A 13,030-nucleotide genomic window follows, 5' to 3' on the forward strand; every position below is an offset into this window, starting at 1 on the left:
GCACATTTCTAAAGTTAGGAAGGACAGCTGCAGATGTTTTATTAGAAATATATGAATATGAATTAAACATAGCCCTCAGTTTAGTAATAAATATGGATTATGTGATTATGCACGTGTACCAATCCTTTTTAGGTTAGAGCTTTAAATTATATAATAAAAAACAATCCTGATATTTATACACTTGCAATATGCTCGTAACAATTTTACAGTGTTTTACAAAGCAATTATTTACTGTTTGTTCAAATGTACAGCAGGTTTGAAACTGCTAATAAATGTATTTTAAACTACTGAAGATTGTATATGTTCTACTGTGTTATCGAACATATATTCACTGTTCATACACTAGTGCAGAATGCTTCATAAGAGGAGATCAAGTTCAACACTTCTATCCACTTACAACTGTGTTGTGATGTGTAATGAGCATTTAATTGTTTATACGCTTTATGAATGTTAAATGGGGTTAAAATAAAGTGTTGCTGTGAAAGGGACTAGCCCATGATAGCCTTAATAAGTTCAAAGTCAAAGGTTTAAAGTCAAACTTTTTATATGCTTCTTTTATAATGTAGATAATTGTGAGTCCTCCTTGAGAATACAAATCACTGTATTCCTAAGCATGAATCAGCTGCACACCTTTGAAACCTGCTCCGGGTGCTCTGTAATCAAAGCACCCCCCACCCCCACCCATATCCTCATTCACTGACTGAATGACATTCTCTAATTAACCATGCAGAACAGGAGAAGAACACATGTTAATTTAATGTAACAAAAATGTTGATTTTCATGCACTCTCCTTTTCAAATATTTATGGGCTAGACTTGAATTTCAAGATGCATCAAAGACTCACAGGGTATGCAAATGTGTCTGCCTTACCCCCCAACAAGTTGGACTGTCTTTTACTCTTCATGCAGGCTTTGTGAACTACCATCTGAGATATAAAGAGGAAGCCATTACAGTTACCTCTATAGAAATAGTAGTCTATATTTGTGTTTTGACAACTTCCTGCTGGCACCTGCTCAGCTTCACCCATAAATAATCATCTTTCACCATACAGATTAAAGCCTGGCTATAAATAACGGTTAAGCAAATATAATGCATCATGTCTTTTTGAATCTTTCCTCTTATGATGCCGATAAGTCATTTTGAAAGCAGCAACAATGCAGTCCAAAAGCTGCAAGCCAAGTCTTTCAAGAAAATTATTTTACTGCTAAGATGCAATCTGTACAGTGACCCTGTATCAGGACACAGCACACTGTTGATCCAGTTTAAACATCACTTAAAGCAGCACAAGATTAACCTTAAAACAGGTCTACTTTTTAGAGAGTTGTGGCCCAAATCCTCCGATTTTGTCTCAATTACAGTCATCTGATTTCTGCGGGATGGAGAATATCTGTGAGTGTTTCTCATAGTGTCCAAAAGGTGGCGTATGAGACACGTGAAACACACATCTCAGTCCCAGTGAATCCGCTCCTAAAGAGACTACACACAAACACACACTAGAGAGCAGATATCACATGTGAGTCATCATGCATGGACCTGAAAAATACAGTGTTAGATTGTAATAGGATTACATATTACTTCGAAGGCGTTTCACTAGGCATGAGTTTTCTTTTATGTAGAACAGGTGACAGGTACGAGATTCCTCTAGTTTTACATAGTTGAATCTCAGGAGGCGCTCAAGTTCAAAGTGTCCGCAGAAGCAGCTACAGAAAAAGTTTCTTTCGGAAAGGTAAGTCTTTCGTTCTTTCTTGCTTTTTTTCCCTTCAAGCTAACATCAACAGGAGCATTTACACTCTTGCACACCGACCAGAAAAAAATAATGGAGACATAAAAGTTACACCAATGTATGTGTGTTCACCTTGAACAAAAAGAGAGGGACGGTGAGGCGCACTGGAGTCTGAGCTGATGCCATGTTGTGGATGACTTGTGTAGCCAACACACACTCTCTCTCTCTCTCTCTCTCTCTCTCTCTCTCTCTCTCTCTCTCTCTCTGTCACTCGCTCACTCGCTTTCTCTTCTTCTCCTGCCTCTTTTAGCTCTATGTGACTGCAGTTAACAATCACAATTTTCTCCTGCTGTCTCCTCTCTTTGTAAGTAACTTTCTTATTTCTATTATGTGATGATGATACACTGTTATGAAACTTAGGTATGTTGAGTGGTTGTGGGTGAGTTCTGGATTGTGTATTGGGCTTGTGTCCTTTTTTTGTGCTTGTCACAAAAGGCTGCTGCTGTACAAATTACAACTTTTATGTCAGTTGTCTCCTCTTGGCTTGTCCTTCTCTGATTTGTGCACGGTGCTACTCTTATTTATTTTGAGTATTCGACATCTGTGGGCCTCTTGCAAGCTCAGCTGATAAAATAAAACATATGCTCATTCAATACAGATAAGTGTCTTATTGTAAAAGCTTCTGTTTTGGCAAGAAATCGCAACCTTTGAGTTGCCTGGGTCAGCCGCTGGACTTACTTTAATTTCAGATATTCTCGGATCTGTTTTAAAAGAAAGGTAGGATTTATTTAAATAAAGGTACATACTATCAACTGAACATGCACTAACATACTGATGCACCATAGTTATTATATATAAGTTAAGTATATGGTAAGATAAGTTATGTATTCTGTGTTAAAACGCTGTAGCCTATGGAATGTTCTACAAAAACTAAATAATAAAATGTAAGCGTTTATGAGAGTTAAATGTGATGCTGGAAAATAACATTTTCTGTCGTGTCATTACCCACATTACATTTTTTTCAAACAATCAAACACTAATATTTTTTTATTTCTACAGTCGGTCTAGTAATTTAAATTCCGATTCTCAGAACTGACCATGTCATAAGGATAAGCCCCGTTAGTATTGGCATGTTCTTTGAAAGTGATAATTGAATTATCTAATAATGTGAAATAATGTGAAAATAAATGTTAAACGGTCTGCGCGACGAGAATAATCTATGTTTGACGTACTTTTTATAGAATGATCTGTCAAAATAGATGTCTCAAAATCTAGAAAAGCCGCGGTGCACAATGTGAATTCCACACATGAAATTTGCAAATATCTGAAGAGATGCTGGAGACCTCTGGGTAGCGTGTAAATCAACATTTCTTGCATCTTATCTGATCATTTAAATAAAGTAAAAGAAAGGACAAGCTTATGTATCCTATATTTTAGGTGCTGATTTAATTTATGCAAATAAATGCTGCTGTATCACACAAGTCTAAACTAGTCCCTGAACTCCTTTCTCCCCTCTGACATGGTTTCTCTCACCTGCTCCCATCATCTCATATCAGCTGCACGTATTTTCCTCTCAAGAAACTGTGATTTTGAAACACTTTCACTGAAGTCGGAGAGGCCAGTGCGTTATTTGTCTTCTAACAAACAACATTTTAAAAAGTGTCCCTATTTCACTAAAAGGAGAAGGGTAGTGTCCCTGGTGGGCAAAAAGTCAACAAGTCATCCTTAACTTTGTAGTCGCTGATGTTCATCTAAGTTAAGTTTATTAAACTGACTATACCGCGGGCAGTTACAACCGTCCTCCCTGTCTCTACTTTTCACCACACATCTCCCTCTCTCTCCCTCCCTCTCTCTCTCTCTTTCTCTCTCTCTCTCGCATCTCTTGTCCGGGAGGAGGAGGGGGGGAGTCCTGCCTCTTTGCCTTCCTCAGATCAATGCCCTGGCCACTCACTTTCTGATGTTGCACGACGGGAAATGCTTTGAATACTTGCGACATGGCTGCGCGCATTGATTGCCAAGATTGACAGCAGCTCTACCCGTCGTCTTCTCTTGTCTGAGTGTGTGTGAGGGAGTGAGCGAGAGAGAGAGAGAGAGAGAGAGAGAGAGATAAGGAACAGATAGGCGAACAACAAAAGGTACTTGTAGTTTTGGACAGCTGAACTTCACAGAGTATAGCCTACGGGATCCCCTCATATGGCCCCGTGTGAGCAGACTTAAGTTTTCGCTCAACAGATAGCTCAGTGATCATTTTCTATAGCTTAGTCTAGTTGTCTTTGCGCACGGGAAAGGACAGCGAACATATCTTCACCACGGCTCAGATCATCAAGGTAATCAACATTTGCTGTACTTTTCAACACGCTCTATGTTGTCCTGATAATGTTCAGCTTGTGTTTTATTGCTGATTCCTAAAAGTCGAACGCGCTTGCCAGTGACTTGTTCCGGCACAGTGCAGCACGTCTTGCCTCTTTAAAACCTTTTTAGAAAGTTGTTTTGTGTGTTACGCTTACACGGGTCCGCATGTTTTGTGGCGGGCAGGATGACTGTCAAACTTTGATTATTGCGATCATTTGATGCATCGCTTTCGCCAAAACAAGCGGAGTGCACGCGAGACGAGAGTGGCGCGTTGGTTGCTGGCTCGGAGGCGCTCGGGATCACACCAGAATCGGCCAATCCGCGCAACAACAACAAAAAAAAAATCAGCATCTAACTTAATCAGAACTAAACTCGGAAACAACCATAACCACCGGGTAAAAGGTCTGAAATCATCTTTGTTTTCTTTGTTTATTTCAGCAGCGTGAAGCCGCGCGAGCGGAACACAGGCTGCACAGGGTAAACTGCAGCGTTCGGACCAGCCAGGACCGCTGTCACCGATAACATTTTTACCAAGCATCACAAATTAGTGGTGATTCTTACTAAACTTTTAAATCTTTAAAGTTTGACAGCGCTTTGGTGTTTGTGTTTACATGTCCCTTAACTTTCTTCTGCTGGTGGCAGTTTCACTTCTGTCCACAAAGCGGTACTATTCATTGACAACGACGTGCGCCCTGGTAGGTTTTCTCCCTCTGCCTGTGAGGTGGACAAGTTTATTTGAAGCTTTCGCTCATGTCTCATTATACCTTCATACATTCCAGGGCTCTTTGACCCCCCCAAACGGCCTCTCACCAGTAGATTTTTGTTATCTGTCTTTTGATTTTTTGTTTTTAAATGTTAGAAACACACAGTGTCTGCGGCCGCCGTGTAGCCTGGGAATTTGCTCTTCCTTAACTTTCTCGGGAGGTCAGGGGAATCGACCTCTAAAGAATGCGTAAGCCATAAATTAAATTCAACAATCGCAAGGCTTGTCCATTTAGAGGAGATGCACTTGAACAGACAGTTTTCCATTTAAGCCGAAGTCTCTGAAGCTCGGCGCTCCCGGACTGAACAGATTCTTGTAAAAGAAAAAAAAAAGTGCAAATGTGCTTAAATATGATTCATTGTTTTATTGCATTTGTCCAGTTGTTGCTGTAAGACAATTGAGAAAATGAATAATCTGGCCTTTAAATAGAATTAATAATTGTTTAGATATTTTTAAAATAAACTTTTTTGGGGTGTTGGGAAAGCACTTAAATTTCATTGATACACTGTCCACTGGGAAATATTTGTGTTGCACAAATTTAATAAATAATTTTCCAGGTTTTTCATAAATGAAAGTGAAATGTCACTGATTGAGCATGGTATTGGCAGAGTGTGTTGCGCGGAGATGGCCCCTTCATTTTTAGATGTTTTCCAAAATCAGACACACTCCCTGTGTACAAAAAACTGCCTTCTAAGACGACTGTGGGAGCTATGATGTGATATTAATATATTTTTAAGGGAATTAACTTTAAAAAATGAATTGTTCAGTTGTGTCTTTCTTCTATTTATTCAACACCGTGAGCACGTCTGTCTGACCACACAAATAACACACCTGTGGCTAATTAATGAAAACACAATTGTCTTTCATGTGTCCCTTGCCACCTACCCCACCCCTAAAAACTCCTCAAACAATAATACATTATCCAGAGTGGAAAGGAGAAACAATAATCTGCTCTTGTCGGAGCGAAGTTTTTATCCTTGTGGTATTTTGTATTGAACAGTGGCTCCTAGTGTAGCTCTGAACGCAGGTTTCCTCATAAGGTAAGGCGGTCCTGGAGACCAAATGCAAGTCTCAATGGCACATTTATAATTAGACTGCCCATTCAGCACATTGTCTTGATTGCTATACAGGGACACTCGGCTCTGTCTCTATAAGAGTTTGTCTCTGACGTGTTGTGCAGCTCAGCGTGTCGCTCACGAAAAGAGCGAGAAAGAAAAGAGTGAAAAGCGGCATTACAGTCCCCTTTGATACCACAGAACTGCACATGGCTCTTATTTAACATCTCTCACTTATTTTTTGCGCAGAGAAACTACCATCTTAATTAATCACCTTCTTCCTGTATACACTTCTCTGCAGTTGTTACATACAACTTAAATGTGCATTTTAATAATAATTGGAGAATGTTAAGTGTGTGTATAATCTTGGCGATGTGATCACATCATTTCTGCTTTTTTACCATTACTGCCCGGGACAGATGTGCTTTTATTTCGCAGTAATTGTAGCTGATTTAAACATTAATTAAAAACAAAAAGACTGGCAATTTGTTGGTACGTGATACTTAACAAAACTACAGGGTAATAATATCACATTTATCAAATTTCAAACTTACTGGCCTTGCGCATTTCCTTTATTTTCAAGGACTGGGTGCGGGTGGATCTCAGACTGACCCGAGCTGTATTTATTTTTTATTTTTTTGCAAGACTGAGAAAGGCAGCATCATTTCCCACCTGGACTCAGCATAAGATATTGACTCGCTGACGCTGATGTGCCAGTAAGTTCAAAGATTTTAGGACTTTCATTTTGGCATGAAGGGGGAAGCCACCTGGCTTGTCTAAACATATCCTGCACTCTGTCCGAGTCCAATGTCTCCCATGTTGCAAGAGCAACTTTGCTGCTGAGTATAATTTTTCTCATTATTATACATGGCGTTTAGAGCCTTTTATTATTATTTGTTTTATTGAGAGGAAGATGAATGCTATATGTGAGCCCATCTTAAAATTTGTTTAGACCAAGTGCCACCAACAAAATTTACATGTAGCTCTACTTTTAACTGTTCTCATCATCTAAAGGTGGACTTCCTTTTAAACTAAGCTCTTGTGCCAGCAATTAGACAGATCAAAGAAAAGGCAGGAGGCAGAGGAAGAGAAGGAGGGAGGGGAAGAGGGTGGGAGGTATTCAGAAAGAAATGTGCTTTATGTGATATTGTTTGACTTTTCTTTCTACATCTTGCCTTGTATATGAGCACAGTGATATATTATCATGCTTTTGGTTGATGCTCTGGACACAGAAGGTGAATCTGATCATTTCAAGTTAACAGCAGATGTTGTTTACTGGGAATTTTATTACAAACTGTGACTGTAGTCAAAAGAACAAATACCAAACTCCCTTCATCAGTGTAGAGCTCGCAGATCCATGCTAGTTGTTGTAAAGTGTTTCATCATTTTCCCTGCTAAAAAATCAAATATTATCTATCTTTACACCACACAGTTGCGCAAAATGAAAGTGCCGGTTTGTGTAGGTTTCATTTTATGGCCTTGCTCATCTGCTAATTAACAGTTTTACCCGGAGCATGTTTCCCTGCCAAACAGAATTCTTACAGAATTACAACCAATTCCAACTAAAGATAAGCAGATTTCACAGTCGGAGAAGGGGGGGGGGAATTCTTATATTGACATAATCCTGCAATGGGATCATAAATAATAGTGATGTGTTGTCATTTGTAGATAGAGCAATGTTACAAACAGCATTAAAAATGTGTACAATACTGTATGTAGATCATTCCAGAGTTCTGAAGAGGCAGCATCGGTCTCTTCGTATCTTACAATTTTACGTTCTTGTAAAACTGTCATTGTTATATTGTGTGTGTGTGTGTGTGTGTGTGTGTGTGTGTGTGTGTGAGAGAGAGAGATAGAGAGAAAGAGCCCCTGTACACCTTGGCATGTGTGCATGCATGAGTGATACTTTCCCTCTCCCAGATATTTTGCAGAGAATGTCTTCACTCTTTACACAGATAAACACTACTGTTGATTTTGATTTGAAACGTCAAAATCCAAAAAGCAACTGTCTCTCTCGACCAGATGTCATTTAGACCGCATAACTGAACTGAGACCTTACATACTGCGTTGTCTTTCCTTATATACTGTGTTTTGCAGAAAGACAGCTATTTTATTCCAAGTGACAGGACGCTGCTGGGATGCGGGCAGGGAGAGCGAAGCTGTAGAAAGAGGGTGGGGTGAGGGGGGGTGCGCAGGTACTAGTCTCCCTCTCTTTGTGGTATTGGAGGGAGCGGCTGAGACCTGATGATAAACAAGATGCGAAGAGGTAAACAACAGCAGGCCTGGTAAAGGTGGAGGAGGGGGGCAGCAGATGCTGTGACATCTGTCTATCTAAGTGTTATCTAATTTGCTGTGGAATATTTCAACAATGATCAAAACTGATGGGAATATGCCATAGCGGTTTTTCTTTGTAATTTGTCCCTTTCAACAAGAAGTTCCTGACAAGTCAGTAACATGTCACTTTTGTCATGATGCTCCATTTTATTTCACGGGACAATGTGATTAGCGTTGCACAGTATTATGTATAATGAATGCATGCGTGCAGTCACAGAGGACTCGCCATCCTCCATACACCAGAGCAGCATTTTGTAGGGTAGAGCGGGTTTTTGACGTATGGTCCATGGCTTAACGAGAGTAAGTACGGCGCAGATTTGGATGAAGTGGATTTGTGCTCGTACAGGAGGAGATTGTCTGTCAGTCTGCACCATTGTCACTTTTCGTAAAGGAGAAACGCTGATGAAATCAGTGGTCAACTGAGTCAAGAGCAGACAATGGGGTATCACCTCCACAGAGTCACAGTCTTCACTGAAAAGCTATGAGAAAGTGGAGCCAGACAGATTAGTGGGAGACAGTTTGATACACCAATGTAATATACCAGCTGTTTGAAAAAGAATCTCAAGCTTTTACATTTTGAATTTCATCCAGCTTTGGCTTTTAATTTACCACAATCTGATTATCTTTTAAATCAGACTTTTTAAAAACATGTTATTCTTTGAACACATGTTCCTGCAATGTCAAAGATTAAACTTGAGTACATGTTATTATTTATTCAGAAACAAATAGCACCTATGTTCGCCAACACTTACTGAACATCCACAAGGGCAGGGTCAGTTTTTTCTGCTCTATTAGATCTGTGTATCCCTCTGGCTGCTGTAAGTGAACAGTATTGCTGACATTAAAGGATTACAGATGAAAAAAAAGTGCATCTTCACAGGAACTTAATTGCACAAGTAACCTAAGTGGCCCATTTTGATCTGTATCATTCACTCTCCCACCGAAAATGTTTTTCTCAAAATAATTGGACATTTTCTTTTAGTCCATAGCATAGTTCTGCGTAATTAACTTTGACTTCAAAATGCAACAGTCTAGGCTATGGTAAGTAGCCTCTGTTGATTTTAAAAAAAAATAATCACACATTAATATGTAGAATTAATTGGAAGGGCCTTGGTGGCTGCGTGTTTCTGACATAGGTCTGGGACTATAATCAGGTGAAGGAATTACTCGGGCTCATTGTTTTTTATGAATCAGATGAAGATTTGTACAGTGGCTGTGTGAAGATGGATGCCTTTATTTCCATATCAAAGAGGCACACAGTGCAGCCGGGCAGTAATTAAAATGTGGTGGATTTTGGAGTCCCTGCATATGTGTACACGTGCACACATATACATACACACATTTTCTCTCTTCCTCACACAGGCATGAGTACACATATGCGTGCACACACACACACACACACACACACACACACACACACACACACACACACAAATACACACGCACACACTTGCACCATATGGACCAAGGCTGAGAAATGTCAGTTTGTGTGAAAAGAGTGCAGGTGGTTGAAACTGAATTTTAAACAAACACTCATGTCGGTCCATGTTCATTTGCAGACATTTGAATCCAAAGCCATTTCTTTTGTGGCAACCATTTTGTTAGCTACAGTTTGAGAGTGTCGTGCATTAATTATTGTTTTTCTCACTTTGACTCAGTAACGGTTTTCACTGACTGCAGTCACACAAACCTTCAACTTACGTCACAGAGAACTTATTCTTATTAATCAATCTATCAACTTTTCATAGATATACGGTCTATATATGTATGTATGCGTGACCTTGCTGCACAATGCTGGGATTATTTTAAAAAAGACAGAAGAAGAAGCTGTGATCTTTTGCCCCGAGTGATTTCTGTCCTACTAGAATTGGAGAAGCTCTGAAGACCTGAGATTATGTCTTGTGAGTGAACAAGGGAAAAGAGATTAGTGGGCTTTTGCGCTGCTCACACACAAAAGCGTCACAACAAGCCTTTTCCTTGTGATCCACACCATTGTGTTTGGATCAGGTCTTCCCATGGGCAAGCCACTGCCATGGAGGAAACGTTAAAGGACTCTTTGAAAACATCACTTGAGCCAAACATGGGCAGTTGTGACACTGAGAGATTTAATGGAAAAAAATAATAAAAATAATAATAATAATAATAATAAAATTTTTTTTAAAGAAGGCCTTAAAACCCCTCTGCTAAGGGAGAGCGCAATTATGGTATGGAGCACATACCATATTTAAGTATCTCATTTGTTATCAATAACCCCTTTTGCAGTAAAAAAAAAAAAATAATCACACAGTAATTATTTCAACATTTAGGGTTGCAGATGATTTGCAAGGTTGTAATCATTTACCCTTTGTGATTGAAAATATAACTGATCCAGCTTCGTAAAAGTTTATATACTCCATAGTCTTAGACAGCAGTAGTTATTTTTGATCCAAGTTACACAGGTCTCCACTATCTGTAAAAGCTTTTAGACATTATCCAGTTGGTGTAGGGTGAAAGCCGGCTAGGTATCTGCCAGCTTGATCTGACATGAGATGTAAAATATGCTACATAGTTGTGACTAAACCTGCCAATCTGGCTTCTTTACTCTGTGGTCCAGCCTTTAGGATGCTGGGAGCTGTTTTGTTGGCAAATAGTTTTTGTGTGCGTATTTGTGTGTGCTCGTACATCGTGTGTATTTGTGGATGTGTGCACACACTCTAGATGGATATTTATTTGAACACATGATTGTGTGTTGTCTTATTTAGCATGCACTGAAGTAACATGGCCGTGATGAGCAGTTTTACCATAATGATGCTGAAGGCTGGTCCAGATTTATTTTTCCAGTATGAATATAAATACGATACCAAAAACTTGACTATAAGAAAACCTACATTATGTAATTACAGGTGACACCATCACTTGCATATTTACAATAATTTGAAATATGGATTAAAACCTGACTGAAAACTGTTGATTTCATTACAGTTTTGAACACATGCCTCAAATCTTTGTCTTTGCTGCTGCTGAATGTCAAGTCCTCCAGATAGTGTGTGTCAGCCCTCTTGGATGGAAACAAATGCTGATCAACCACTTGCATCATGGAGCAGCTACTGTGACATCTAAAACAGGCGAGAAAGTTATGGAAAAGAAAGGACGTATTGAGCCAGAAATCAGATTCCCAACAGTTTTTCCTTTGGAAAATGCTAATGTATGATGCCAAAAATAAATCAAAGTGACAAAGAGGGAGGGTGGGGGAATAGATGGAAATGGTCTTGTGGCTAAAGTTTTGATGAAGTTAACCATAGCATCTCTCCCTGCCCAGGTCTTTTGTTTCCTTTCTGAATAATTTCTTTTTACACTGACTTGGATGTGTTACAAGGCTTTGCCCATGTGCATTATGAGAAAATGGCTTCGGCAGACCAGACCACAAGCGCTTTCTCGCTCTCTCTCGATTTCTCTCTCTGTCTCTGTAAAAGGAGGTGTTTAGACCCTGTTGGTGAAAAGATGGACTAAGAGCAGATTTTCTGAGACTGAAGACTCTGATAATGATGTTAGTGTTTGTGTTGCGTCAGACCCTTCTGATATGTATAAGCAGATCAAACTTTGTCTCCTTTAGTCTAAGAAACAGATTTTTCTCCTGACTTGCACATAGGGAAGTTTTCAAGGGGGAAATCTTGTATTGTCAAGGTGGTTGAGAATTCCTGTTGGGTGGGAATATATGCTGTAATTGCAGCGATGTGACTTTTTCCCTTTCATTTGTTTTCAAATGGCACATTTCCTACACTCACCAGTGCTGGTACATGGTGAGAAGGAATGTTATCACTCTGCCTACTTGTACCATATTATAACCATAAAAGAGACAGTAATGTTGGAAAATTTTAACTCTCAACTTAAAAAAAACCTAATTTTAATTAACAGTCATCTGCTCGTTCTTTGAGTGTCCATGAATTAACACACATGCTGTAGAAACAACTGTTGAAGGCAGTGGGAACATTTTGCCCAGTCTAAAGTGACACTTAAGAAATGCCTGATTGGCTCAACTGCACATTTTATAAGCAAAGAGTAGCTACAGCGAGGAAAGCGAGGAAAGCCCGACTCAGAGCTCAAAGAATAAAGAAAGTGCCTTCTGTGATAATCGCTTTCTTGAATGGAACTAAAAAAGAGAAATCTGCTGAAATGATAGAGAAAGCCTGTGGTTTGGCCCTTGCAGTAAATTTCCCATAAGCCTCTTTGACAATCTGAGGGGATAGCCACTCTGGCACACGCCACCCGCCCACATACAATAAACACACACACACACACACACACACACACACACACACACACACACACACACACACACACACACACACAGTGTTGTTTCTGCCAGGCAGTACGGGAGGAGGCTTGTCCAAGGGAGGATGATTGACAGGAGGTGGGTGAGGACTGGGCTGAGGGGGACCAAAGGAAGATGGGAGGGGTTGTCCTGTCTGAAGAACAGTAACACTTTCTTTTTTCCACTAAACAGGACAGTCTGTAAAACCTACTAAAACTTTGCTGAGGAGAGTGGAACGTCATCGAACAAGTATTAAAGACCAAAAATGTTCAGATTTTTGAAAAGATGCATCTTTTGCTTTTGCTGAAATATTTTATGACCACAATAAATGCCCCTGCAGACAACATACAAATATATACCAGTAACATAAAAGCCCTCTCTCCTACATATTATGTTCATATGCAACTAATTTGCAATAGCGATTTACGTTCGCTGTCAAAGCTTGTTCGCACAGATACATTCTTATACCGCAGTGTAAAGTCATCGGGAGGAGGAGGTCGGGGTTGATGGCC

The 13,030-nt window shown here is 39.7% G+C and overlaps 1 protein-coding gene across 18 annotated transcripts in view; it reads left to right on the forward strand.

The window, feature by feature from the left end:
- The first annotated feature begins 3,707 nt into the window (after positions 1 to 3,707).
- Positions 3,708 to 13,030, forward strand: part of sox6 (SRY-box transcription factor 6) — a 134,334-nt gene continuing 125,011 nt past the window's right edge. For 14 of the 18 annotated variants that reach the window (XM_046032710.1, XM_046032705.1, XM_046032706.1 and 11 more), the window contains exon 1: positions 5,718 to 5,878. The gene's annotated coding sequence lies outside the window, so the exon portion shown is untranslated. Of the gene's footprint in view, positions 4,051 to 5,717; positions 5,879 to 6,476; positions 6,610 to 13,030 lie in introns of those variants that run through there. The other 4 variants (XM_046032707.1, XM_046032702.1, XM_046032704.1 and 1 more) reach the window with 3 other exon arrangements.

The sequence above is a fragment of the Micropterus dolomieu genome, linkage group LG20 (genome assembly GCF_021292245.1).
Source record: "Micropterus dolomieu isolate WLL.071019.BEF.003 ecotype Adirondacks linkage group LG20, ASM2129224v1, whole genome shotgun sequence".
Taxonomy (NCBI): domain Eukaryota; kingdom Metazoa; phylum Chordata; class Actinopteri; order Centrarchiformes; family Centrarchidae; genus Micropterus; species Micropterus dolomieu.